This window comes from Pelodiscus sinensis, chromosome 11, assembly GCF_049634645.1.
Source record: "Pelodiscus sinensis isolate JC-2024 chromosome 11, ASM4963464v1, whole genome shotgun sequence".
Taxonomy (NCBI): Eukaryota; Metazoa; Chordata; order Testudines; family Trionychidae; genus Pelodiscus; species Pelodiscus sinensis.
The window spans coordinates 13495360-13520900 of record NC_134721.1 but is presented as its reverse complement, the minus strand read 5'-3'; the positions used below and the strand labels follow the sequence as shown (position 1 = coordinate 13520900).

The 25541-nt window shown below is 41.7% G+C and overlaps 1 long non-coding RNA gene across 1 annotated transcript in view; it reads left to right on the top strand.

Annotated features, from left to right (window-relative positions):
* The first annotated feature begins 5762 nt into the window (after positions 1–5762).
* Positions 5763–25541, top strand: part of LOC142831007 (uncharacterized) — a 100962-nt gene continuing 81183 nt past the window's right edge. Inside the window, exon 1 of the long non-coding RNA XR_012906592.1 lies at positions 5763–5900. This is a non-coding gene — a long non-coding RNA (uncharacterized LOC142831007). The remainder of the gene's footprint in view (positions 5901–25541) is intronic.

Below are 25541 nucleotides of genomic sequence, written 5' to 3'. Positions count from 1 at the left end.
ACTTTTTAAATTAATGGAGATTGCCTATTCCCTAGAACTGGAAGGGACCTTGAAAGGTCATTGAGTCCAGTCCCCTGCCTTCACAGCAGGGCCAATTACCATCCCTGACAAATTTTTGCCCCAATCCCTAAACGGCCTCCACAAGGATTGAATTTACAATCCTGGGTTTAGCAGGCCAATGCTCAAACCACTGAGCTATCCCTCCCCAACAAAGAAGAAGAGAGATAATGCTATAATAAAAATCTCCACAGCTAGTGTGAGTGGCATCTAAAATATGTAGGTCTTGTGTGACCCGGGGGCTTCTTGTGACCTAGGGACTTCTTGGCCCCGACTGGCAGAAGGTGCGCATTGGCATTTATAGAGATCCCTGGGTCAGATATAAGCATAATAAGTCAGTAAAAACTGGCATATCAAGCCTCTACCAAGAGGAAATTGCCCACTAGTCATCATAATATTGCTAAAGGTGGGGGTGGATAATACTAAATAAGTTATGGAGTTAACAGGAGTGCATTAACAGGAGTGTTCTGAACAAGGCACAAGATGTCATTCTTCTGCTCTACTCTGCACTGATTAGGCCTCGGTTTGAGTACTGTGTCGAGTTCTGGGCACCACATTTCAAGAAAGATGTGGAGAAATTGGAGAAGGTCCTAAGAAGAGCAACAAAAATGATTAAAGGTATAGAAATAATGAAGTATGAGGGAAGACTGAAATAATGGGTTTGTTTAGTTTAGAAAAGAGAAGTCTAAATGGAGTCATGATGGCAGTTTTCAAGTAGCTAAAAGGGTATTGTTACAAGGAGGAGGGAGAAAAATTGTTCTCGTGGGCCTCTCATGATAGAACAAGAAGCAGTGGGCTTGAATTTCAGCAAAGGAGGTTTAGGTTGGACATTAGGAAAATCTTCCCAACTGTTAGGGTGGTTAAACACTCTAATAAATTGCCTAGGAGTGTTGTGGAATCTCCATCATTTGAGATATTTAAGAGCAGGTTAGATAGACATCTATGAGGGAGGATCTAGATGGTGCTTGGTCCTACCATGAGGGCAGGGGAAAGGACTTGATGACCTCTCAAGGTCCCTTCCAGTTCTAGCATGCTATGATTCTATGCATTGTTACTGAAAATTACATTCTGAAGGCAGGTAACCAGGGGTAACATTTGTGAGAGGCTATTTTTGGGCAGCGGGTAAGACACGTTTATCTCTCTAGCCATTGTGAACTGTGTGCTTATTTGAATACTAAGCCAGATGCTGACTAAGAGATTGAAAAATCTACAAGAAGTAAATATACAGTGAAAAAACAACAAGCAGCAGGTGTCCTGTTTATAAAGGACAATGTCTGCAGTGCAAAGAAATACCTTTGATGTTTCAGCAGGAAGGCAAATTGACAGTGTGACTTATCTCATGACGAAATATATCATAGCCAAGCCTGGCTAAAAGATACTTGAAGGATTTTGGGTGAGAACTGCTGTATAAGACAGAACAATATCTAATTAAAAATGAGTAGTGCGGTGGCACCTTAGAGTCTCTGTGTGTGTGTGTGTGTGTCTGTATTTGCCATCAAGTGCCAGCAATGAGCCTCTGTATGATTTGGCAAATATACATGACAGTCTCTATGACAAAAGATAAATGGACACAAATCAGACATCAGAAACAGTAACACACACAAATCTGTAGGGGAACATTTTGACCTGCCTGGTCACTCAATCAAAAGTAGCCATTCTTCTACAAAGGAATTTCACTATCCAATTACAGAGAGAGACTGCAGAACTGGATTTAATCTACAAGTTTGACACTGTTACCCTGGTCTTACCCATGAAAACTCATGATTCTATATATTTTTTTAATTTTAAATTTTAAATTTTTAAATTGTAATTTAAAATTTTAATTTTGTTAGTCTCTAAGGTGCCACAGGACTACTCATTGTTTTTAAAGTTACAGACTAATACAGCTCCCCCTCTGAGTATCTAAGTTTGGTTCTAGAATGTGTGCTATGATTTTATTTTATATTTGTTTCTAAAACTTCAGTTTGTAATCACTTGAGTTTCTATAGTTTGTTAAAAGAATTTTACCTTTTTTCAGTAAAAAACATATCAGAATTGTGTGCCAAGCAGAGCAGCAATCTGGGAAGAAATTGAGAAGCTGGCGTGCCCTGCTTCTCTGGAAGTAGTGAATCTGTGAATGAGCATCTAGTTCAGCAGTACCTGGTCACCGCAGGGAGTCATTTAGCTCTGGTCTACACTACAGAGTTATTTCAAAATAACCTCTGTTTATTTTGAAATAATAAGCAGAGAGGCCACACTACCAAGCCCATTACTTCAAGGTAACAGGCTGGATATTTTGAAATCTGTACTTCTGCTTTTCCTGGGGAACAACACTTATTTTGAAATTGTTATTTTGAAATAGTGTTAGTGTGGGCAGTACACTGCTGCTATTTCCAAATAACTTCTCCCCAAAGACATTCAGGCTGTGTCTGGAATGCACCCCTTTTGCGGAAAAGGGATGCAGATTAGACATATCGCAATTGCAAATGAAGTGGGGATTTAAATCTCCCCTGCTTCATTTACATGAACTTGGCTGCCGCTTTTTTCTGGCTCGGGGCTTTGCTGGCAAAAAGCGTCAGTCTAGACGGGGATCTTTCGGAAAATAAAGCCTTTTCCGAAAGATCCCTTATTCCTCTTTAAAAAAGGAATAAGGGATCTTTCGGAAAAGACTTTATATTCCGAAAGATCCCTGTCTAGATTGACGCTTTTTGCCGGCAAAGCCCCGAGCTGGAAAAAAGCTGCAGGCCTGTTCATGCAAATGAAGCAAGGGAGATGTAAATCCCCGCTTCATTTGCAATTGTGCTGTGTCTAATCTGCATCCTTTTTCCGCAAAAGGGGTGCAGTCTAGACACAGCCTCAAAGTAATTACTCCCCAGTACTTTGTGGGGCTCTAAGTCAAGGTAGTAAGTCCACATTAAGGGAGCCTGCTTCAGACTAATTTTGAGGCTTCCCTGTTGTGGGAACACCCTATTTTGATTTCATTATTTCAGGAGTTATTTCAAATTTAGTTATTTTGAAATAATTTCCTAGTGTAGACGTACCCACTGTGGGCTCAGAGGTTGGGGTATGCCCACTGCAACCTATAGATAGAGAAAACAGGGCCTGCACAGACCTGGAGGGCAGTGCTTGTGTGGCCTGTGATGAGTGGAATTTTCCCCCCATCTGATCTTGGACTGGAACTCTACTTTCAGAGCTGAATTCCATGTGCTCATGAGGAAGAGCCTATACTGAGTGTCTTCATATCTTTCAGAGTTTTTAGTCTGGCGGTAGGCTGAGGACAAGGGAAGTAATATTGGATCTGTGAGCATTCAGGCCATGCAATAGACAGAGGATTTGGTCCAAAATTAAAGCAGAGACAATAACAGAATTTAATTATTTTAATTGTTTGTTTCCTTGGCAACCTGGATTTCAGTATATCAACCTTTTAAAATGCTTAATATGTGGCTATTTGTCATTGACACAGCTGCCGTTAAATATTCATTTAATGGAAAAACCTATATTACTGAAATTCTAGATTATACCAAGAGTCTATTCAATCAAATATGACCTGGTTTCATTTTAATTTTATTTTAAAATGCTACCTCAGGCTGCATTCTATATTATCTTCTGTTCATTCTTCAGGTCAAATATAGCTGCTGACTCATGCATGATATAATTAATTTAAGCATCATTTGAGATTGATATAATTAATATAATTACATCATAAGTATATGACATATAGACCAATTGCTTTAAAACCTTTAAAAGTCAATGCAAATGTAAGGGTTGACTTTGTCAGGAGAAAGATTGGGCCCTTTACGTAGACAAACCAAATAAACAGTAGAAAAGGAGATGCAAATTGTTTGGTTAATGGACCATATATATCAAAATTAGGCATGATAATTTTCACATTTGCTGATGCACATGGAGTGAAAATTTCAGTTGACAGAAAATCCTCTGAAAATTGGAAGATAGTCACACATTTCTCATGATATGTAACTTTCTATCTTTCTTTTTAAATGCCACAGCTTAGAAGTATGTTGATGAGCAATATCTTACTTTCTCTTAGCACTTCAAACATGTTTTTTTTCTGGTTCAAGTCAGCAGTGTGTATTGCTTAACAATAAAGGATCTCATACAGAAAAGCTGCTTACTCACTGGTTCATGAGAATAAGTACTGTTAGTTTTAGTAATTGCTTCTCTTTTTAAAAAAGGAATTATGATGCTGACATATTTATCAATCACAAACAGTAATAATGGAACATTTTACCTGGGTTGCAACTCATGAGTGGCAGCAGAATTACTAGTTTCCATAGCAACATCATCTCCACTTTTCAAGGTCAAAAATCCCTCCCATCCAATCAGCAGAGAATAAAATATATCTTCCTGTAACTGTCTTTATATTCTGTAAAAAAAAAAAAAATAGTAAGAGATGTTGAATGGTTAGAACGTAAATCTGAGCCAAGTACACAGCCAGAATTTCCCTGGGGATGTAGCCACTTCCAGCTGCACTGCTGGAGAGCCTGCCTCTAAAGGTGCATTTCTGATTCAGGGAAGCTCATGAAGGTATAAAGGAGATTCTCAGATGCCATAGACCTGAGACACATGCAGTTCCTCCTTCCAGCTGTAATAGAAAGAAGAGCATGGTCAAAGGAAAGGGGACATGGCTGAGAGGATTCTCCAGTGGTATGATAATCCTTAACAGTAGTTTCCATCCCTTGAGACCATTTCTTGCTGTTGTGTGTTAACCAACGAAGCATGAGCCTCATGTTTATGCATGAATCACCTCACTGATTTAGCAATAGGGTCTATCGGGGGGCCAGCAGGATTGCCAGGCCTTGAGGCAATGTGGGGGATGGGCACAACTCCACACTCCCATAAGGGGCAGAGCCTTGGGTGGAAAGGACAGGCTCTGGCAGTGATTTTAAAGGCCCGGGGCTCTGGCCACTGCTGCTGCAGTAGCTTTTTAATGGCGTAGTAATTGCCCTCTTTGTCCCCTTCCCACCACTCCGACACTGGCACACTAGGGTTCTCTGAATAGATCCCTACAGATTCTTTCTGCCACTTAGTAGGTGAAAATCAGTCTTGGGAAACTGCACATGGAAGACAGTTTATAGAAACATAGAATCATAGAACTGTAAGGGACCTTCAGAGGTTAGCTAGTCCAGTCCCCTTCACTCATGGCAGGACTAAGCACTGTAGCATTAAACTCTCAATATGTCACTCCAGAGGGACTTCATTGGGGCTTAGGCCTTTCATGGAATCTTGGAACAAGAGTGAATTTACTCAGCTAAGAAATCAATAGAATCTCTGTGGAATCAGTCCACAAAGCAACTAGCTGTATGGCAGACAGTGCATGTGCATAAATAAGCTAATCACTGCTCCCTCCACAAATTCTGACTACTCTGTGATGCACCTAGTTGGTTCTTTTCTTGGAAACGGTTGGAATACAAATGGAGTCCCTGCACCTCTGCAACTGCTGCTGTTATGCCCACATGCACAACAAAAGCCAGAATGTGGTCCATATTTCAAATGCATTACGCCCCATTGTGCCACCACAATAAGTAAAATGTCCCACTGAAATTAGGAGGGTTTCAGCATGAGAATCTGTTGCATGTTCTTTAATAGAAATTGTTGTGTATTGGGTTGTAGATATAGATCTTGTTGTTATAGTAACTGAGTAGGTCACTGGGGTCAGCCCAGCTAGTCTGGGCTTGTGCTAGTGAGTTCTGTGCTATGCAATAAAATGGACACTTGCAACTACTCAAGCTCTCTGCATTTCCACTGATTTCTTCCTATACTGTGAAACTCCTCACGATAAAACAAGTGGCAACGAGGGTAGGATACCTGTGCTGCTTCCAGCAACAAAAGAAGTAGAAGTCAATGTAAGGAAACAAACTTTTTTTTGGCTGTTCTGGAAGGTGGGGGTAAGAACTGACTGCTACACTGTGCAAACTGAAACTAGATCAAGAAGCCCAGAGACTGGAAAAGAAAAAAAAAAAGGGGGGGGGATGCAGTAGCCATGGCTACACTTACAGGGTCACTGGGACCTTTTGAGGAGACTTTAGAGCAATGGCAGGTATATACTGAGTGGTTTGAACTTTTTGTTATTGCAAATGATATTAAAGAGAAGTGCCAATATTTTTAAGTGTCGTAGGGGCTAAGACCTACTCTCTGCTACGCAGTTTGCTGCTCCCTGTTAAGCCAGAGACAAAATCTTACAGTGACATTGTGGAAATCCTGGGGTCACATTATGCTCCAAAACCACTGGTAATTGCAGAAAGGTATAGGTTCCATAACAGAGACCAAAAAGAAAGTGAAACAATTGTACAATTTATAGCCAATTTGAAAAAGCTTGCTGAACACTGTGAATTTAAGGAGATGTTAAATGATGCCAAATGTGACAGGTTAGTGTGTGGCCTGCACAGTGAAGCTATACGGAGGCATCTGTTGACAGAAGCTCAGCTCACCCTATAGAAGGCCATTGATATTGCAGTCTCCATGGAACTTGCCACACAGGAGGCACAATACCTTAGCGCACCCCCTGGGGTGCATAAAATGTCCCAAGAACCTACTCACAAAACAATGGGGAGCCAGGAATGTTACCGCTGTGGTAAGCCAGGTCACCAAGCATCAGAATGCTGGTGTAAGAAGCTAGTGGCTACGTCTAGACTGGCATGATTTTCCGGAAATGCTTTTAATGGAAAAGTTTTCTGTTAAAAGTATTTTTGGAACAGAGTGTCTAGAGTGGCACGGACGCTTGTCCGAAAAAGCACTTTTTGCGGAAAAGTGTCTGTGGCCAATCTAGATGCGCTTTTGAGCAAAAGAAGCCCTGATCACCATTTTCATGATCGGGGCTTTTTTGCGGAAAACAAATCTCAGCTGTCTACACTTTTGCCCGAATGGGAGCAGCATAGTATTTCTGCAAAAAGCACTGATTTCTTACAGTAGGAAGTCAGTGCTTTTGTGGAAATTCAAGTAGCCAGTGTAGACAGCTGGCAAGTTTTTCTGGAAAAGCGGCTGATTTTCCGGAAAGACTGGCCAGTCTAGACACAGCCAGTGTGTTGACAGTGTGGAAAAAGGACACTTTGAGCGTGCCTGCAAACAAAAGAAAAAGAGGCCAGTGGACTGGCGGAACAAAAAGGAAAATCTGCATACCCTCGAGCAGATGCCTGATGATCAAAGTGACACCTTGTCTGAAGAAGTTCCATGCTATGTTTTGTCTTTGGAAGGGGGCTCCCATGAATACTGGGTAACCACACGGTTGGATGGCAAACCTATACGCATGGAAGTGGATACTGGTGCAGCAGTTTCATTGGTCTCGGACATGCTGTATAAGGAAAAGCTGAAGCATCTTCCACTTAAGGCAACAAAGATCATTCTGAAGACATACACAGGAGAAGCAGTACCCCTATTAGGCACTACTGATGTTAAGGTGAAACTACGGGTACGTCTAGACTACATGGCTCCGTCAACGGAGCCATGTAGATTTGTTTGTTCGGCAAAGGGAAATGAAGCCGTGATTTAAATAATCGCGGCTTCATTTAAATTTAAATGGCTGCCCCGCTCTGCCGATCAGTTGTTTGTCGGCAGATCGGGGCAGTCTGGACGCTCGCTGTTGACATGAAAGCCCTTTATCGACCTTCCCGGTAAACCTCATCCTACGAGACAAAGGGCTTTCAGGTCGGCGTGGGAGCATCCAGAATAGCGCGCTGAGCCAACAAACAGCTGATCAGCTGTTTGTTGGCTCAGCGCGGCAGCCATTTACATTTAAATGAAGCCGCGATTATTTAAATCGCAGCTTCATTTCCCTTTGCCGATCTGTCTAGACACAGCCTACATGGACAGACTTCAGAATTGCCACTGTTTGTGGTGAAAGGCCATTACCCAGCCATAATGGAGAGATAATGGCTTAGGAAGATCCCACTGGACTGGGCAGAAGTGCACCGGATGACTAAAGAAGAAACAGGTTTGACTGATATATTAAAGAAACATGCTGCTGTTTTTGGAGTGGATCTGGGAAGTATGAGGGGAATCACCGTGAAACTGAATATTAAACCTGGTAGCCAACCAAAATATCTGAAGGCCAGAACTGTGCCATATGCTATCAGGCCAAAAGTTGAAGCAGACCTGGAGTGCCTAGTCAAAAATGGAGTCCTAATACCAGTTACCCATAGTCCATGGGCAATTGCAATAGTTCCAATATTGAAGAAAGACGGTTCTATTCAGATCTGTGGGGATTTTAAGGTCACTGTTAACCCTGTGTTATGTGCAGAGCAATACCCCCTTCCTCACATCGATGACATCTTTGCGGGCCTGGCTGGGGGACAAAAGCTTAGTAAGATTGATCTGAGTCCAGCATATTTACAGATGCAAGTTGATGAGGAATCCCAAGAGCGTTGACTATTGTGATGCATAAAGGGCTTTATCGTTATTGTCGCTCTACCCTTTGGAATAACTTCTGCCCCAGCTTTGTTCCAGAGAGCTATGGACCAGATCTTGTGTGGCTTGCCAGGAGACCAGTGCTATCTTGATGACATCCTGGTTACAGGCGGGAACGAGGAGGGTCCCCTTAAGAACTTAGAGGCTACCCTTCAAAGACTAGAAGAGTTTGGCCTACAAGTCCGTAAAGATAAGAGTGCATTCTTTTAGCCCTCTGTTGAATATTTGGGACACATCATTGATGCTACTCGTCTTCATAAGTCCCCTTCAAAATGTTAGTCAACTTCGCTCATTTCTAGGACTATTGAACTATTATGGAAGGTTTATTTCACAGCTAGCCACACTATTAATACCACTTCACGAGCTCCTTGGCCAGAACAAGGTCTGGAAGTGGACTGTGATGTTGCATTTAACAAAGCTAAATGTTCATTGCTAAATGCAGAGGTCCTGACGCATTTTGATCCATCCTTACCTTTATAGTTGGCTTGTGATGCCTCCCTATATGGAGTAGGAGCAGTCTTGTCACATGTTATGCCTTCAAGAGAGGAGAAACCAATTGCTTTTGTTTCGCTCACCTTAAGCAAGGCTGAAACTAACTATGCGCAAATTGAACATGAAGCATTGGGAATCATTGTTGGGATTCAGAAATTTTACCAGTACTTGTTTGGATGGAAGTTTACACTTCTCACTGACCATCGACCTCTGATGGCAATTTTTGGTCCACACACAGGTGGCTGCTAGTCGTATGCAATGATGGGCATCGTGGCTTTCAGGACACACATATAAGATCAGATATCGGAAAGCTGATCTGCATGGCAATGCAGATGGTCTTTCTAGGCTGCCTTTGCCAGTCAAACATCAAGATAGTGGCCAGAAGGAAATCTTTTACTTTGAACAGGTAGAGAACATGCCCATCACTGCTGCACAAGTTAAGAGAGCAACTCGTGTTGACCCAGCACTGTCCCAAGTAATGGAACTAGTGATGCATGGAACATTTCTATGGAACTCCCAGGTCTCACCTGACCTTGTCCCCTACATGTCCAGGAGAACAAAGTTATCAACCCATTCAGGGTGCTTGTTGTGAGGAATGCGTGTCATTATTCCAAAAATACTGAGACAACAGATGTTAGAGCAGCTGCATTCAGGTCACTGTGGAATGGTGAGCATGAAAGAAATTGCACAAAGCTATTTTTGGTGGCCTGGCTTGGACAGTGACATTGAAGAGAAGGCAAGAGCTTATATTTCTTGCCAAGGTGTGAGGAATGCACCTCAATTGGCACCTCTACACCCATGGGACTGGCCTGAAAAACTAAGGCAACATATTCATGTTGATTTTGCTGGCCCATTTGAAACTAGCATGTTATTGGTGGTGGTAGATTCTCATTCCAAATGGCCAGAAGTCTGTATAATGCCTTTCACTACTGCTGAGAATACTATCCAAAAACTACGGGGAATCTTTTGTCATTTTGGTCTTCCTGAACAACTTGTGAGTGACAACAGTCCACAGTTTGTCTCTCGGGAGTTTGGAAATGTTATGAAAGCTAATGGGATCCATCACATCACTTCAGCACCCTATCACCCAGCCACAAGCCACAAATGGATTGGCTGAAAGGTTTGTTCAGACAATGAAACAAGCTTTTAAATCAGTTAGAGGACATTCACTCATACAAAAGAGTCTGGACACCGTACTATCGTACAGAAACACTCCTCCTGCTACAACCAAAGTGTCCCCGGCTTTTCTAATGATGGGATGTCTGCTACGCACGTGCTTTGATTTGCTGAAACCTTCAGAACCGTGACAAATTGTGCAACATCAGCAGCAAGGTAAAGTCATCAGGCATATGTCCAGAGCAAAAGATCGAACCTTTAGTCCTGGATAGCCAGTTTTGGCTCGGAACTATGCTCCTGGAGTAAATGGGTCCCCGCCACTCATAGACTCATAGACTTTAAGGTCAGAAGGGACCATTATGATCATCTAGTCTGACCCCCTGCACAGTGCAGGCCACAGAATTTCACCCACCCCTCCCAGAATAATCCTCTCACATATCTCAGATATTGAAGCCTTCAAATACTTTGAAGACCCCAAGATGCAGAGAATCCTCTAGCTGTGATCTGTACCCCATGCTCGAACAGGACCTGTTTCCTATACTGTCCGGACTGCGAAGGATCTCATCTGGCAGTGGCATGTAGATCAGTTATTGACAGGTTATTCCTGCCCCCAAGGCACATCTCCATTTGAGTTGCCCATTCTTCCCACTGCTGGTGAGCTACCGTGTCAAGAGTCACCTGCTCCTGACTCTTCTCCTCTGTCACCACCAGCGGTGAACAATAACACCCCCCCCCCCCCCCGAGCAGGCTGATCCAACAGCCTCCCCTGGTCACACTTCAAGTTCCCAGACCAGTGTGAGGCCTGCACCCATAACATCTTCGGGTGCGAGAACGCCAGACGTCCGCCGTAATCCACCTAAAGAAAGTAGGCTTACTCAATGGCTGGACCTTTAGTTGAGATTAACTCACAGTTGGGGCAAAATAATCCCCAGGTTTAGCTGGGAATTTGAGGTTGTCTACTGTCATTTCTTAGTTTTTGTTTTCTTAAGGGGACATTTTTATTAAGGGGGGAGGAATATGTTGTGTATTGGGTTGTAGGTATAGATCTTGTTATAGTAACTGAGTAGGCCACTGGGGTCAGCCCAACTAGTCTGGGCTTGTGCTAATGAGTTCTGTGCTATGCAATAAAAAGGACACTTGCAACTACTCCAGCTCTCTGCATTTCCACTGATTTCTTCCTATACTGTGAAACTCCCCGCAACATAACAGAAATCATTTTATTTTGTATCAGGTATGGATAAGAGTTAGTCATTCAGATAAGAATTCTGAAAGCTAGTGTTCATATTTGTGTGGGTTTTCAAATTACAGAGTACTAGACTCTTTTAGTATGTACATTCTCATAGTAGCAATAGGATTTCACAGAAACCCAATTCTGTGATCTTCTTTAAATGTCTTAAATCACAGGTATTAGACATCAAAAAACAAAACAAAAACCCCCACAATCCTTGACAAATGCTTTAGTGTGCCACATTATTCCAGATGCTAAGTACACTCCAGGGATAGAAATGCTACATATAACACACTAATGTTAATTTTACTGGCCAATGGTGACTGGCCAGTTTTAATGGGGACCACTGGGAACTTTCTTTGTTACCTCTCTCCCCTTCCATTTTTATCAGTATTACTGAAAATGCAACTATAAAAGAAACATCATCTGCTAAAGAGACAGGGGGCTTATGGGATAAAGATCTATATATTCCATACGGGACTTGTGTGAGGGACTATGAGCATTTCATGCAAGCTATGAACAAGCTTGGAGTTCCTTTACACTTTAATTAAATAAACCAAGATCCTCCAGAGAACTCATGACAATGCCCCAGGACCTGGGAAAATATTACCAGAAGGCAGTGGCTCGTCTGCCTTCAGCATGGGCCAGAGGAGATGCATTGGCATGTTGAGGGGAATGCACAGGGTTTATCCTACTAGTAGAATTTTAACTCTCACAATTAAGGTATAAGCAATATAGTATCACTCCCTATCTATAAAATCTTTCTTTTTGAAGATTAAAACATGTTTCCCCAAAGGTTTAAATAACAATTTGCTCTAATTTCCTCTGACATTTCAATCATTGTATGATGAATTAAATCAAGAAAGAAAACGAATCATTGTGGCCTTTATTCCCAAAGGGCAAACTTGTATTTTCCTGCTGGGAATCAGTTCATAAAAGTCAAAATGAGAAAGCACTTGATAAAGTGGGCTTAGCAAATTATAAAATCATTCTGGACCTTTTTAGAGCTGAAAATTGTTCAGTGACAAATTAGGCTTTTGGTCAGTATTTAGGGCCCAGTTTTCCTCTCCTTATAGCAAAGTATCTCCAGTGATTTCAATAGAGAAGGTCCTTATATACACTGATGTCAGCATGAAGTAATATTGAAGAAAGTGAAGGGTGCTGGGTGCTTAGAACTGTTGAAAATCCTCCATCTTCTTTAGGTGTCTAAATATGAACTTAGGAATCTAACTTTAAAAGCTTGGCCTTAATGGATTGTAGGTGGCATCATAATTGACAAAAAACCCAATTCTCCACAGCTTCTCCATTAGGTATTGTTCATACCCTCACAAAATGGTTGTAAAATACTGCCAAATCAGAATTCACACTGTATGTACACTATTAATAGCACCTAGCCTCCAAACAATTTCACCTAATATTTATCTCAAAAGGTGAATTTTCAGACATTTACGAATATGTGAAAGTAGGGATTTTCAAGGATTTAGGAAAAACGGGTTAGAATATCTAAAACTACAGTGGTAATTCAGTTTAAGAATGCTCTAAACTTTAAGGATTAGTCCTGGGCCTTTACACAGGTGTATAGTGGGTTGGAGAGGGTATAAGGGACATACCTGTGTCAGGGTTTGGCTCACAGGGAGCATATTGGCTGTTCTTTCCCTACTCCTCTGAGGATGTACAGCACCATGAAGAGGATGGGGAGGGGTGGAGAGAGAGGTGTACCTGTAGCCAGACAGGAACCCCCCCCCTGTATCATCCATCTTGCTTGCCTGGAAGCATACAGGGCACATAGAGCAGTAAAACCAGCATAGACTTTGAAGCCTTGACAGGAGGCCCGGATATGTTAGCTCACAGTGACCCTGGACAACTGTAAGCAGAGATAAGAGGGTGGTCGAGCTAATCGCTGACCAAGAGGCTGCCAAGGAGTGCCCTTGACTGAAACCCATATTGATACAATCACACACTCGTCCGGGGGGAATCTCCCGCCCAGCAAAGAATGTCCAGTACTCCTAATTTAGTTATCTCTTTCTTACAAGTGTAAATTATTTGAAACTCCCTTGTAAGAACTGGCGTCACAAAGACGGACCAGTACAATTTGGCATCTTAGATAAGAAAGAGGATACGGGCCCCTATGGGTATAAAGATGGGTCCAGCAGCATACTCCCTCTGAGTGTCAATCTGCCATCTACCTGCTGGCTGGGTTAGGTGATTGGCCTCCCGAGGTTCCATGGGGACACCCACCTCGTATTCGGCTTTCCGAGGAATTAAGGGACCGGCCCTGGCCTGACACACTGGAGTCGAGAGGTGCAGAAGGGGGTAAAAATTTTACCTGTATGTGTCCTTTGCTTTAAGTATATACATAGAATCAGAGCTTTTTAAAGATTAAGCTGTCACTTGGCACCATTATTTCCTATCTTCCTTTTCCTTTGCAACCATTTTAAGATCTGTATTTGCTAGCAGTTAATAAATAGAACAATAGCCATTGTAATCACATGCTTTTATAAGCCTTTTAATAAACCTGTAACTGTTTAAGCTTTAACCTTCAGTTGCTGTAACAAAACCAAGCACAATTTAAAAGAACTCCAGCCGGTCATAGGGGCAGACACAGGCAGAGCTGGGCATTTGGATGTTGTTGCCTCCAGGGGACAGATCCGTGGGGCACCTGTCAGCCTTCCCTAGGCTGCCCGCTGTGAAAGGAACTGTGCCCCAGCAGTTAATGTCTCAGGTGTAATAAGCTCTCCTGCAAAAACTTTGGGGCATCTGTCAGCCTGTAGGCTGCCCGCTGCGAAGGGACCCTGGTCCTAGCAGCTAAAGACACAGACGTAAAACCTTTGGGGTGCCCATCGGCCTTCCTTAGGCCGCCCTCTGCGAAGGAACCTCTGCGAAGGAGTTCTAGCAGTTGAAGACTCGGGTATATAACACACACACCACGCACTGCCCTGACCATCGGCTGACAGTACCTCAGCTCCATCTTCAGACATGTCAGACAGAAGGGTTGGGTGGCCATTTTGGGGAGACAGTCACACACATGCCTTCTTAAAGAGTTCTTCAACCCACAATTTATCAGGGAGTTGGAAGCATTGTATCTCTTTGAATGCCATCGGTACCTTCACCTCGTCATCTGAGGTGATGCAGCTCCATACTACCCCCAACTCAGGAATGTATCTGACTCAGAGGCGAGCATTGTTTTACTGTTTTTAGCTTTCAGATCGAGGCAATTAAAGATGAATCTATGAGTAATCTAAGGCCAGGTCTACACTGGACCTGAAATGTCAGTTTAAGGTACACAATTCCAGCTATGCCAAATGCGTAGCTTGAGTAGGCTCACCGGCTCATCTTAAGCTGAGCTATGGTGGTGTCCACACTGCGAGAAACTGACGAGAACAAACACTCCCATTGGCTTCTTTTACTTCTCCCAAAAGGAGGAGAACCAGATGATGATGTGCCCTCAGTGTTCAATTTATGGTTTAGAACTGCTAAATTGAATGCTAGAAGATCAAACTCTGGAGTGTTGATCTTGCGGTAAGTAAAAACGTGCCCTAAATGTCTTGTGGTTTCTAGAAAAGAGAAATGTAGTATGCAGATTGTTCTGCTGAAACATGTAAGAAAACCCATTAAACTGCCTGCATCCAGTAGTCTCTTATAACACAAATGCAAGTACATGCTCCTAACACTGTCAAAAATACATATCCAGAAATCATGACATTCATATAATTTAAAGATATTTATTAATCTTCTGATTTGTAACTGCCCTTCCACTTCTAACCTGAAACTCACAAGTTAATGATAGTGAAAGTTAAAAAAGGAGGGGGAAAGCAATCTATTTTATTTAGATAGTCCAACTATTTTATTTATTTAAACTCTTCCAGAAAAAAGACCTTATAGGCAAACAAGTACTTAATAATTTTTTGACAACAGCTTTCCAACAACAGCTTCCATACAATTATTTACTGTCAAACTAAATCAAGAATAAATTAAAAAACTGAAATATTTATAGTTTGAGAAAATCTGGCTCAGACTAGAACCCCAGTGTGGCATTCAATCAGACAAAGTAACAAGATAAATCATGCCATGATAATCTTTTCTGGATTTAATGCAATCACTTATAATTGTCATTCCATACTCAGAAACACACAAGCTGCTTTAGATAGAAAACAAAGTATGCTAAATATGATCGTGGGAGAGACACTAGATTTTCCCCATAGAAATACTGGTTGCATGTCCATTTATTAACAGCTTGTAATTTATACAAATATGTTCATTACAAAAGTAGTCAGCACCAGCGTTTTGCTACTTTCTCATTAGAGCACGGAAATCAATGGAAAAGAACCCACTCATCAGATATTATATTCTAGTTGTCATTTACTTCCTTTCCTTTTAACATTGGATGGGAGGAAATGACTAATAAGTCATATGTGGGGATTATATTGTTATGTGCTTGGTATATATAGTTGCAAGTTTGAGGTGAATACATCTATAAAGTCTGATGGATAGAAATGTGGCTGAATGGAGATGAGGATATAAGGGTTTACTGTCAATCACTGGCAGTCATAAAGGGACCAACTATGCCAACCTTAGTCAGACTGTGTAATATGTTACTGTCTGACTGTAACTTTTGAGGGTTTTTTTTCACAGACAGTAATCTGCCCAGCTCTGTAGAAAAGAATACATACAGAGTAATATTCTGATGAATTACTTTCATCTCAGAATCTAGAATATTGATGATATGGGGACAAATTAAGGCCTGATGTAAGCCAATGCACTAACTCTAGTACTACTGTATCTAGAGCAGTGGTCTCCAACCTTTTTAACCACAAGATCACTTTTTCAATTTAAGTGCAATGTAAGATCTACCTCAAACCCAAATACCCTTGCCCGGCTTCCTTCCCACCCCTTCTTTGAGGCCCCGCCCCTGCTCCAGCTCTTCTCCAAAACTTCACCCTGATCACTCCCTCCTCCTTCCTCCCCCATCCTCATTCACTTTAACCAGGCTGGGGTAGGGGGTTGGGGTGCAGGCTCTGGTCTTGGGTCAAGGGGGTTGGAACGTGGGAGGGGCTCTGCGCTTAGCTTAGTTTGGGGGATTGGGGTCTATGAGGAGTTTCAGGATACAAAGTCTGGGAAGGAGTTTGGCTGCAGGGGGACTCATGTCTGGGGCAGGGGGTTAGGTGTAAGAGGAGGCTCAGAGCTGTGTCAGGGGTTCAGGAAGCAGCATCTGGCAGGGCACTGTTTAACTCAGACAGCTTCTGGGTGTTGGAGCAGTTTTCTCCTACCCTGAAAGCAGCTGACATGTACAGCAATGGCTCCCTGGAGCCATATGCTGCTTCTCATCCACTCAGTCCATAGCTTCTACTTGCCATGGTTCCTCATTATTGATCAATGGGAGCTGCAGGAGAGGTGTCTGCAGGCAAGGACAACATGTGGAGACACCATGAGAAAGGCGGAGCAGGGGCAGCTGGAACATGCCAGCCACTTCCAGGAGCAAGCAATTGCCACAGGGAGAATGACTCCAGCCAATAGGTTAGGCATTTTAGAACTCACTACTCAAAGAATTAAATTTAAGCGTAATTGAGAAATGAAAATTATGAAATGCACAAATCAGTCAAAAATACCACATTTTGCAAGTAGTAACAGAAGTAACAACAACCCCCACGTGTGTTTTGGGTCGAGAGATGCGAGGGAAGGACAACGTGTGTTTGTGAGAATGACAGACACGCACGCACACACAGTGTGAGAGTGACAGAGATTTGCATTGCCAAGCTTCCTCCATGCCCTTCTCTCTGTGTGGAAACAGGGTACAGGAGTGGCAGGGATGAGGGACACCCTGATATCAGCACACACACCCTTCTCCCTCTCACACCCTGCATCAAGCAGGAGGCTCCCAGGGGGGCAGCTCCAAGGCAGAAGACAGGAGCAGCAATGGGTTGAGAGGCAACTGAAGTGCCAGCGCTTGATGGCTTCCTGGCCAAACCGGTCAAGATCACTTGTCAGAGGCTCCAAGATCTACTGGTAGATCCCGATCTAATGGTTGGTGATCACTGATCTAGAGTAATGTTAGGGCCCAGAAGAATTTTCCCTTTATCCATAAGATCAATATTTGAAATTTTATTGCTTTTTCTCTTAGGCTATGTCTAGACTGCAGGCTTCTTTCAAAAGATGCTCTTTCGAAAGCATCTTTCGAAAGAGCATCTTTCAAAAGATCGCGTCTAGACTGCACGCGGATCTTTCAAAAGAAAAATCCGCTTTTTCGAAAGAGAGCATCCAGCGAGTCTGGATGCTCTCTTTCAAAGACGGCCTCTTTACATTGAAGAACGCCTTCCTTCAAAAGAGGAACTTTCGAAGGAAGGCGTTCTTCCTCGTGAAACGAGGTTTACCGCCATCGAAAGAAAAGCCGCGTTCTTTCGAAATAATTTCGAAAGAACGCGGCTTGAGTCTGGACGCAGGGGAAGTTTTTTCGGGAAAAGGCTACTTTTCCCGAAAAAACCCCTGAGTCTGGACACGGCCTTACATAGGAAGAATTTAGAAGCATAATAACATATAGCTTTATTTCATCATTATGATGAGTTGACGTATACAATGGAATAGCTTAACAAAATTCAGTATATTTGTGTTCTGGGGTCTTTAATTTTATTTTTGTTATTACCCTTTCTGTTTGATTAATCCATATGGTAATTTTAGTCTTTGTCTACACTGGCACTTTTGTTTAATACTTTTGTCACTCAATGATGTTTATAATACACCCCCCTGAATAACAAAATTTTAGCAATGAAAAATGCCTGTGTCAATAGGAGCTACTCTCCAGCAACCACTTTCATTGGGGGTAGTTTAATTTTGTCCTTGGGAGATCTCTCTCCCTGTGAGAGAGCAGCTGCACTCCTTACCTTGTAGTGGTGCAGCTGCAGCAGAACAGATGTGCCATTGTAAGATGAACAGTGTAGATATAGCCTTAGTCTATGCCCTTTTTGGTGGTATAATAGATTTTATAAAAATGTGCAGCATTTCTCCTGTCCTCTGTGTCTATCAGTTTTCTAGAAGTGAAAGAGAGTCACTGCAGGTGGAAAACTGACAGAGGAAAATATTGTCATTTTCATTGCCCAAAAATGTTCTCCTCAAATTTAACTACAAGCACATTGACAATTTTATCTATGGGTATGTCTACATTAGCCCCCTAGTTTGAACTAGGGAGGCTAATGAGGGTGACCAAAATTGCAAATGAAGCACGAGATTTAAATATCCCATGCTTCATTAGCATGTTCCCGGGCAGTCGCCATTTTGGAAATTGACTAGCCCGGAATAACTGCCCACGTCTACACGCGGCAGTGAAACGGGAGTATATTTAAATACCATGCTTCATTTGCAATTCCAGTTGCCCTCATTAGCCTCCCTAGTTCGAACTAGGGGGCTAGTGAAGACATACCCTATGATACCATGTTGTGGAATGATTGCAGAAATATGAACACTTTTGACGTGAAGAGGAAAACAGCAAAGGACTTAGGCCAAATTTAGTAGTAATAATAAGGATGGGACCAAAGTATACATTAGTGAGAACATGTTGGTGTAATTCAAATGACAAGAAAATGGAAACATGAGAGTGTACCTGGAACAATGAAAGAAGGATTATCTCCTCCTAAAATTAGGAGATAAGTTTGTGCTTATCTTACACTTCTTGATAGGTTGTTGGAGGATGTTATTCTGTAATTGCAATCTCTGCCCGCCCCATCCATTTAAAAAAAATCTATGTCATAATGCCTAAATTTGAATTTGGCCTACCACATCTATTTCTCCCGTTCATGTATGCAGCTTCCAGGAAAAAAGCTGAAGTCTTACCTAGCCAGGCTTATAGTCTTGGCTCACCATTATTTCTGATCTCTATATTGTCTCCCAAGCACTTGATTTATGGCATCTTATGTGAAGATTCTCATGAATGCCAATGATAAACGGGTACATTTTTATTTTCAAGTCTTAAGACTCTCTGATTCAGACTCCTTCCTGGATATCCATAACAGAATGAATAGCATATGCTCATAACTATATGGAGCTAAGGCAAGGGAGACCAGTTCTACTGACTCAGGGAAGAATTTATGTTGGTAGGGCATTTCGTTTCCAATTATTGAATCATATTTTGTACCAATTTATGGAATATATACTGTCATTTTTCTAGACAACCTTTGTTAAACACAAGAGGCCAAGTTCTACCCTTGTATACGTGACTGTAGCTTCTCTTGGGTCACTTTTACCAAGGACTTGACTAGCATGTATATGCACATATGTATGGGCAAAATCTGGCTTCCAGTGAAAATGCCACTGTATGGTTCTATGGTGTCTATGTATAATGAAATCAGGCTTCATTTTCAAAATTCCTTCTCAAGGACTGGCAGTCTCTGCCTCAGTTGAACCCATCTCTCCACTGATAGTGGAAATGAATCTTCGCAATGTTACCAGTCTTATCTACAGTTGCAAGATGCTTCCAAATGGGAAATTACTATGGGATGAAAGAAGAAAAAACAAATCGTATTAAATAGATAGGGTACATCTAGACTACAAGCCTCTTTCAAAAGAGGCTTTTTTGAAAGATACTTTTGAAAAAGCCTCTTTCAAAAAAGAGCATCTAGACTACAAGCAGATTATTTGAAAAAGAAAAACGATGCTCTCTTTCAAAAAAGCAGTTTGCATTCAATAGCACCTTTTTTCAAAAGAGTACTTTAAAAAAAAGACATTATTCCTCATAAAATGAGGTTTACTGCGATTGAAAAACCTGCCGTGTTCTTTCGATTTACTTTTGAAAGAACACAGCTGCAGTCTAGACTCAGGTGAAGTTTTTTCAAAAAAAGGCTATTTTTTTTCAAAAAAACTCTATAGTCTGGACTCACACATAGTGTTTTTAGGTTTGCTTTTTTTCAGGGGGCAGTGCAAATTAAAATGGGTTGTGTATGGCCTTTCAGTATTTAATGGTCTAGAGCTAGGATTGTTTGTGTCCTAGCAAAAGAAGAAAAGTAATGTAGATATAAATTACTTCATTGTGCTTTACATTTCAGTCTCCAGAGTTTCTAATCACACACTGAAGAATGAAGCAAAAAAACAGGAGTATGTAGCACTTTAAAGACTAACAAGATGGTTTATTAGGTGATGAGCTTTTGTGGGCCAGACCCACTTCCTCAGATCAAATAGTGGAAGAAGCAGACTAAAACCAGACTAACACGGCTACATTTCTATCACTACACTAAAGAATGTGTGCATACTCTGCATGCACATTTATGGTGACCGCACAAATCATATTTGAGATATACATGCAAATTACTAATAGAAAATCTAGATGATCATTTGCTCATGTAGCTATTACAATTGCAAATAGAAGCAATAATACCGTGTTCCCAAATTATGCATGAAGCCCCACACACAGGAGCTTTTGTGTACAAGAATTAAAGTTAACTGTTTGTGATCATTTGCTGCATTTAACACAATTATACAGAATAAAAGATCTAAGCCCTAGCATGTTGCATTGTTCACAAATAGTATAAAAATGTATTTTAAGCTTACACTGCTTCATCAATAAGTCACAGAATCACAACCCTTAACCCAAGCCTTAGGAAAAGCATAGTGAAGGTACAGTTTTCTCATAAATACCATTGTGTAGACTGATGTAGGCTGAGGTTGATGGTGGGGTGGAAACTGTTGAAATCATGGTGAAATTCTTCCAGAGCCTCCTTCCTGTGGAGGCTTCCTCCTTCCACCCCACCATCAACCTCAGCCTAGACCAGTCTACACAAGAGATCCAATTCCTGGACACTACAGTGCAAATAAGTGATGGTCACATAAACACCACCCTGTACCAAAAACCTACTGACCGTTATGCCTACCTACATGCCTCCAGCTTCCATCCCGGACATACCACATGATCCATTGTCTACAGCCAAGCACTAAGGTACAACCGCATTTGCTCCAACCCCTCAGACAGAGACAAACGCCCACAAGAGCTTCACCAAGCATTCCTGAAACTACAATACCCAGATGAGGAAGTGAGGAAACAGATTGACAGAGCCAGACATGTATTCAGAAGCCTCCTTCTACAAGACAGACCCTACAAAGAAAATAACAGAACACTACTGGCCATCACCTAGAGTTCCCGGCTAAAACCTCTCCAACGCATCATTAGTGATCTTCAATCCATCCTGGACAATGATCCCTCACTCTCACCACCTTGGGATGTAGGCCAGTCCTCGCCCACAGACAACCTGCCAACCTGAAGCAAATTCTCACACGCAAATATACATTACACCACAGTAACTCTAATTCAGGAACCAATCCCTGCAACAAACCTTGGTGCCAACTCTGCCCACATATCTACACCAGTGACTCCATCACAGGACCTAACCACATCAGCTACATAATCAAGGGCTCATTCATCTGCACATCTACCAATGTAATATATGCCATCATGTGCCAGCAATGCCCCTCTGCTATATACATCAGCCAAACTGGACAGTCCCTACGTAAAAGAATAAACGGACACAAACCAGATATCAGGAATGGTAATATACAAAACCTGTAGGAGAACGCTTCAATCTGTTCAATATCTTTATCAACTATTTAAATATCAGCATAGAGAGTATGCTTATTAAGTTTGCAGATGATACCACGCTGATAGGGGTTGCAGCTGCTTTGGAGGACACGGTCATAATTCAAAATGATCTGGACAAACTGGAGAAATGGTCTGAGGTAAACAGGATGAAGTTTAATAAGGACAAATGCAAAGTGCTCCACTTAGGAAGGAACAATCAGTTTCACACATACAGAATGGGAAGTGACTGTCTAGGAAGGAGTACAGCAGAAAGGAATCTAGGACCACAAGCCAAATATGAGTCAACAGTGTGATGCTGTTGCAAAAAAAGCAAACATGATTCTAAGATGCATTAACAGGTGTGTTGAGAACAAGACATGAGAAGTCATTCTTCCACTCTACTCTGCACTGATTAGGTCTCAGTTGGAGTATTGTGTCCAGTTCTGGGCACCACATTTCAAGAAAGATGTGGAAAATTGGAGAAGGTCCAGAGAAGAGCAACAAGAATGATTAATGGTCTAGAGTTCATGACCTATGAAGGAAATCTGAAAGAATTGGGCTTGTTTAGTTTGGAAAAGAGAAGACTGAGAGGGGACATGATAGCAGTTTTCAGGAATGTAAAAGGGTATCACAAGGAGGAGGGAGAAAACTTGTTCTTCCTGGCCTCTGAGGATAGAAAAAGAAGCAATGGGCTAAAACTGCAGCAAGGGAGGTTTAGGTTGGACATTAGGAAAAAGTTCCTAACTGTCAGGGTGGTTAAACACTGGAATAAATTACCTAGAGAGGTTGCGGAATCTCCATCACTGGAAATATTTAAGAGTAGGTTAGATAAATGTCTATGAAGGATGGTCTAGACAGTACTGGGTTCTGCCATGAGGGCAGGGGACTGGACTCAATGACCTCTCAAGGTCCCTTCCAGTCTTATTATTTTATGATTCTATGATTCTATCTCCCTGGACACAAAGTAGCAGATTTAAAAGTAGCCATCCTGCAACAAAAGAACTTTAAAAACAGACTTCAAAGAGAAACTGCAGAGCTACAATTCATCTGCAAATTTGACACACTCATTTTAGGATTAAACAAAGACTGTGAATGTCTAGCCAACTACAAAAGCAGTTTCTCCCCCCGTGGTGTTCATACCTCCACATCAACTGCTAGAAGGGGGTCTCATCCTCCCTGAATGAATTGACCTTGTTATCTCTAACCTTACTCTTGATTGGAACTCTTTTTTATGCCTGTATATTTATACCTGCCTCTGGCATTTTCACTACATGCATCTGATGAAGTGGGTCTTTGCCCACGAAAGCTTATGATCCAGTAAATCTGTTAGGCTACGTCTAGACTGCAAGCCTCTTTCAAGAGAGGTTTTTTGAAAAAGCCTCTTTCGACAAAGAGCATCTAGACTACCACCAATACTTTCAAAAAAGCAAGCCACTTTTTCGAAAGAGAGCACCCAGGCATTCTGGATGTTCTCTTTTGGAAAAAGCACATTACATAGCACCTTTTTTTGGAAGAGCACTTTTGAAAAAAGGCATTCTTCCTCGTAAAATGAGGTTTTCTGCGGTGGAAAAAACTGCCACCTTCTTCTGATTTACTTTTGAAAAATGCGGCAGCAGTTTAGATACAGGGGAAGATTTTTTCAAAAAAAGGTCACTTTTTTTCAGAAAAACCCTGTAGTCTAGACACACCCTTAGTCTATAAAGTACCATAGGACTTCTCATTCTTTTTTTTTCTTTTTTTTACTTACCAACAAATGTTTGTTAGGTCAATTATCTCAACTTCAGACAACATTTTGGACTACGAAGTTATAGTATCTATCATTTTCACTCTAGTTTGTGCTGTATTTAATAAACAAAGGCAGGAATTCTCCCTTGTGCTTTACTACTGTAAAGTTGTCCCTAAAGTTGGTGTAGTGGCTCCCTTATGGTGTACCTTCTCCCTTATGCCAGTGGGGAGAGTTAAGGGAGGGTGGATGGGGCTTTTGGTAACACCCAGATCCCTTATTGGCCCTTTGGGTTGTTGGCAGCAGTCATAATTTATAGCAGCCATTGGGCTTCTCTAAGTTTCATAATAGGGTTGGCTTGGTATCTAGCTAGCTTTGCAACTCCTCCCTTCTACAACAGCACTACACACTCACTGGCCTCAGCAAAGGATCAGCTCCAATCCATTTACATTTCCAAGCAAACCCTATGAACATCCTTCACATTTAAAGAATTTCCTTCTTTTTAAAAAAAATATATTTATTCAAAGTAATCAATATGAAAAAGAAACGAACTGATATCAGGGAATGACAGTGCAGTGCTGAGATCCCCGAATGTTCAAATCTTCTGAAAGTGTGGCTGTTAAATTTCTGCTTTAAACATTACTGCTTTTTAAATTTCATTTCTGTTTTTCTTCCCCAAAAGTGTACAAATCTGTCATCTAAATCCCACTGAATTCAGAGAAAGACTTATTGATGTCAATGGTTTATAAATTAGGTCTTAAACAGTGTGCTTCTTGCTGCAGACTTGGTGGCCACTTATTTTATTTTTCAGTACTGATAAAAGACCACGAATAAGATCTACCCTTTATATTAGCACATAAAGCCTGACCCAGGCCCCTCTGTAGACAATGGACTGGCCCAAACTCAAGCAGTTAGGTGGCAGTAATTTCAATTCTGAACTGAACTATCTCTAGCACATGACAGCCTCATAGCTACCATAATAGTACCTACTGTCCAGATGTTACTCACTGAAGAATCTGCTTAAATTAGAGAATTTCCAATAATATTTGTTGATTAATGTATCGGATTTTCATGGACTTTTTCTATTAAATTCTTCACTGAGGCTATGTCTAGACTGCAAGCCTCTTTCGAAAGAGGCTCTTTCGAAAGACAGCGTCTAGACTGCACGTTGAACTTTCGAAAAAGCGGCTTGCTTTTTCGAAAGAAAGCATCCAGTGAGTCTGGATGCTCTCTTTCGAAGAAGCCCTATTTACATTCAAGAACGCCTTCTTTCGAAAGAGGAACTTTCGAAAGAAGGCGTTCTTCCTCGTAAATTGAGGTTTACCGCCATCGAAAGAAAAGCCGCGTTCTTTCGATTTAATTTCGAAAACGCGGCTGCAGTCTAGACGCAGGTGACGTTTTTTCGAAAAAAGGCTACTTTTTTAGAAAAAAACCCTGAGTCTGGACTCAGCCTGAATGATTATTTCCCTTTTGATTATTCGGCTTTACTAAGCAGTGGCAAAAGGAATGTTTCCCATTATAACTTTGCTCCCAAAATACTCAGTTAAGAATGTGAGATGGGGGCTACACTGTGGTCCACTGAACCCTGGCTGACTTACTGACCCTTTTGCATTGCTACAGGGATCCAGTTCCTTGGCCATTATCATTGTTTATTGCCCATATCCTCTTGAGCATGACAATGGCCAATGGCAATTTACAATAACCATTAGCAGCATTTTAATCCTCCGTACATCTAAGGGTAACCCCATGAAGAGCTAAGTCTTCATATTACCCAGCTGTGATTGCCTCCCAGTTCCCAACCCAGCCCCATTTGCAGATCCCTAGTCGGCAAATGAGCCCCTATCTTCAGAAGCAACAGCCACTACTTCAGTGAAATGTATTCCCTAACAAAATTCAAAACAAGAGTGTGTAGCAGACCTAAACAATGGGTTGTTAGCCTATAGCTCTTTTTAGAAACTAAATCAAACTGAAGT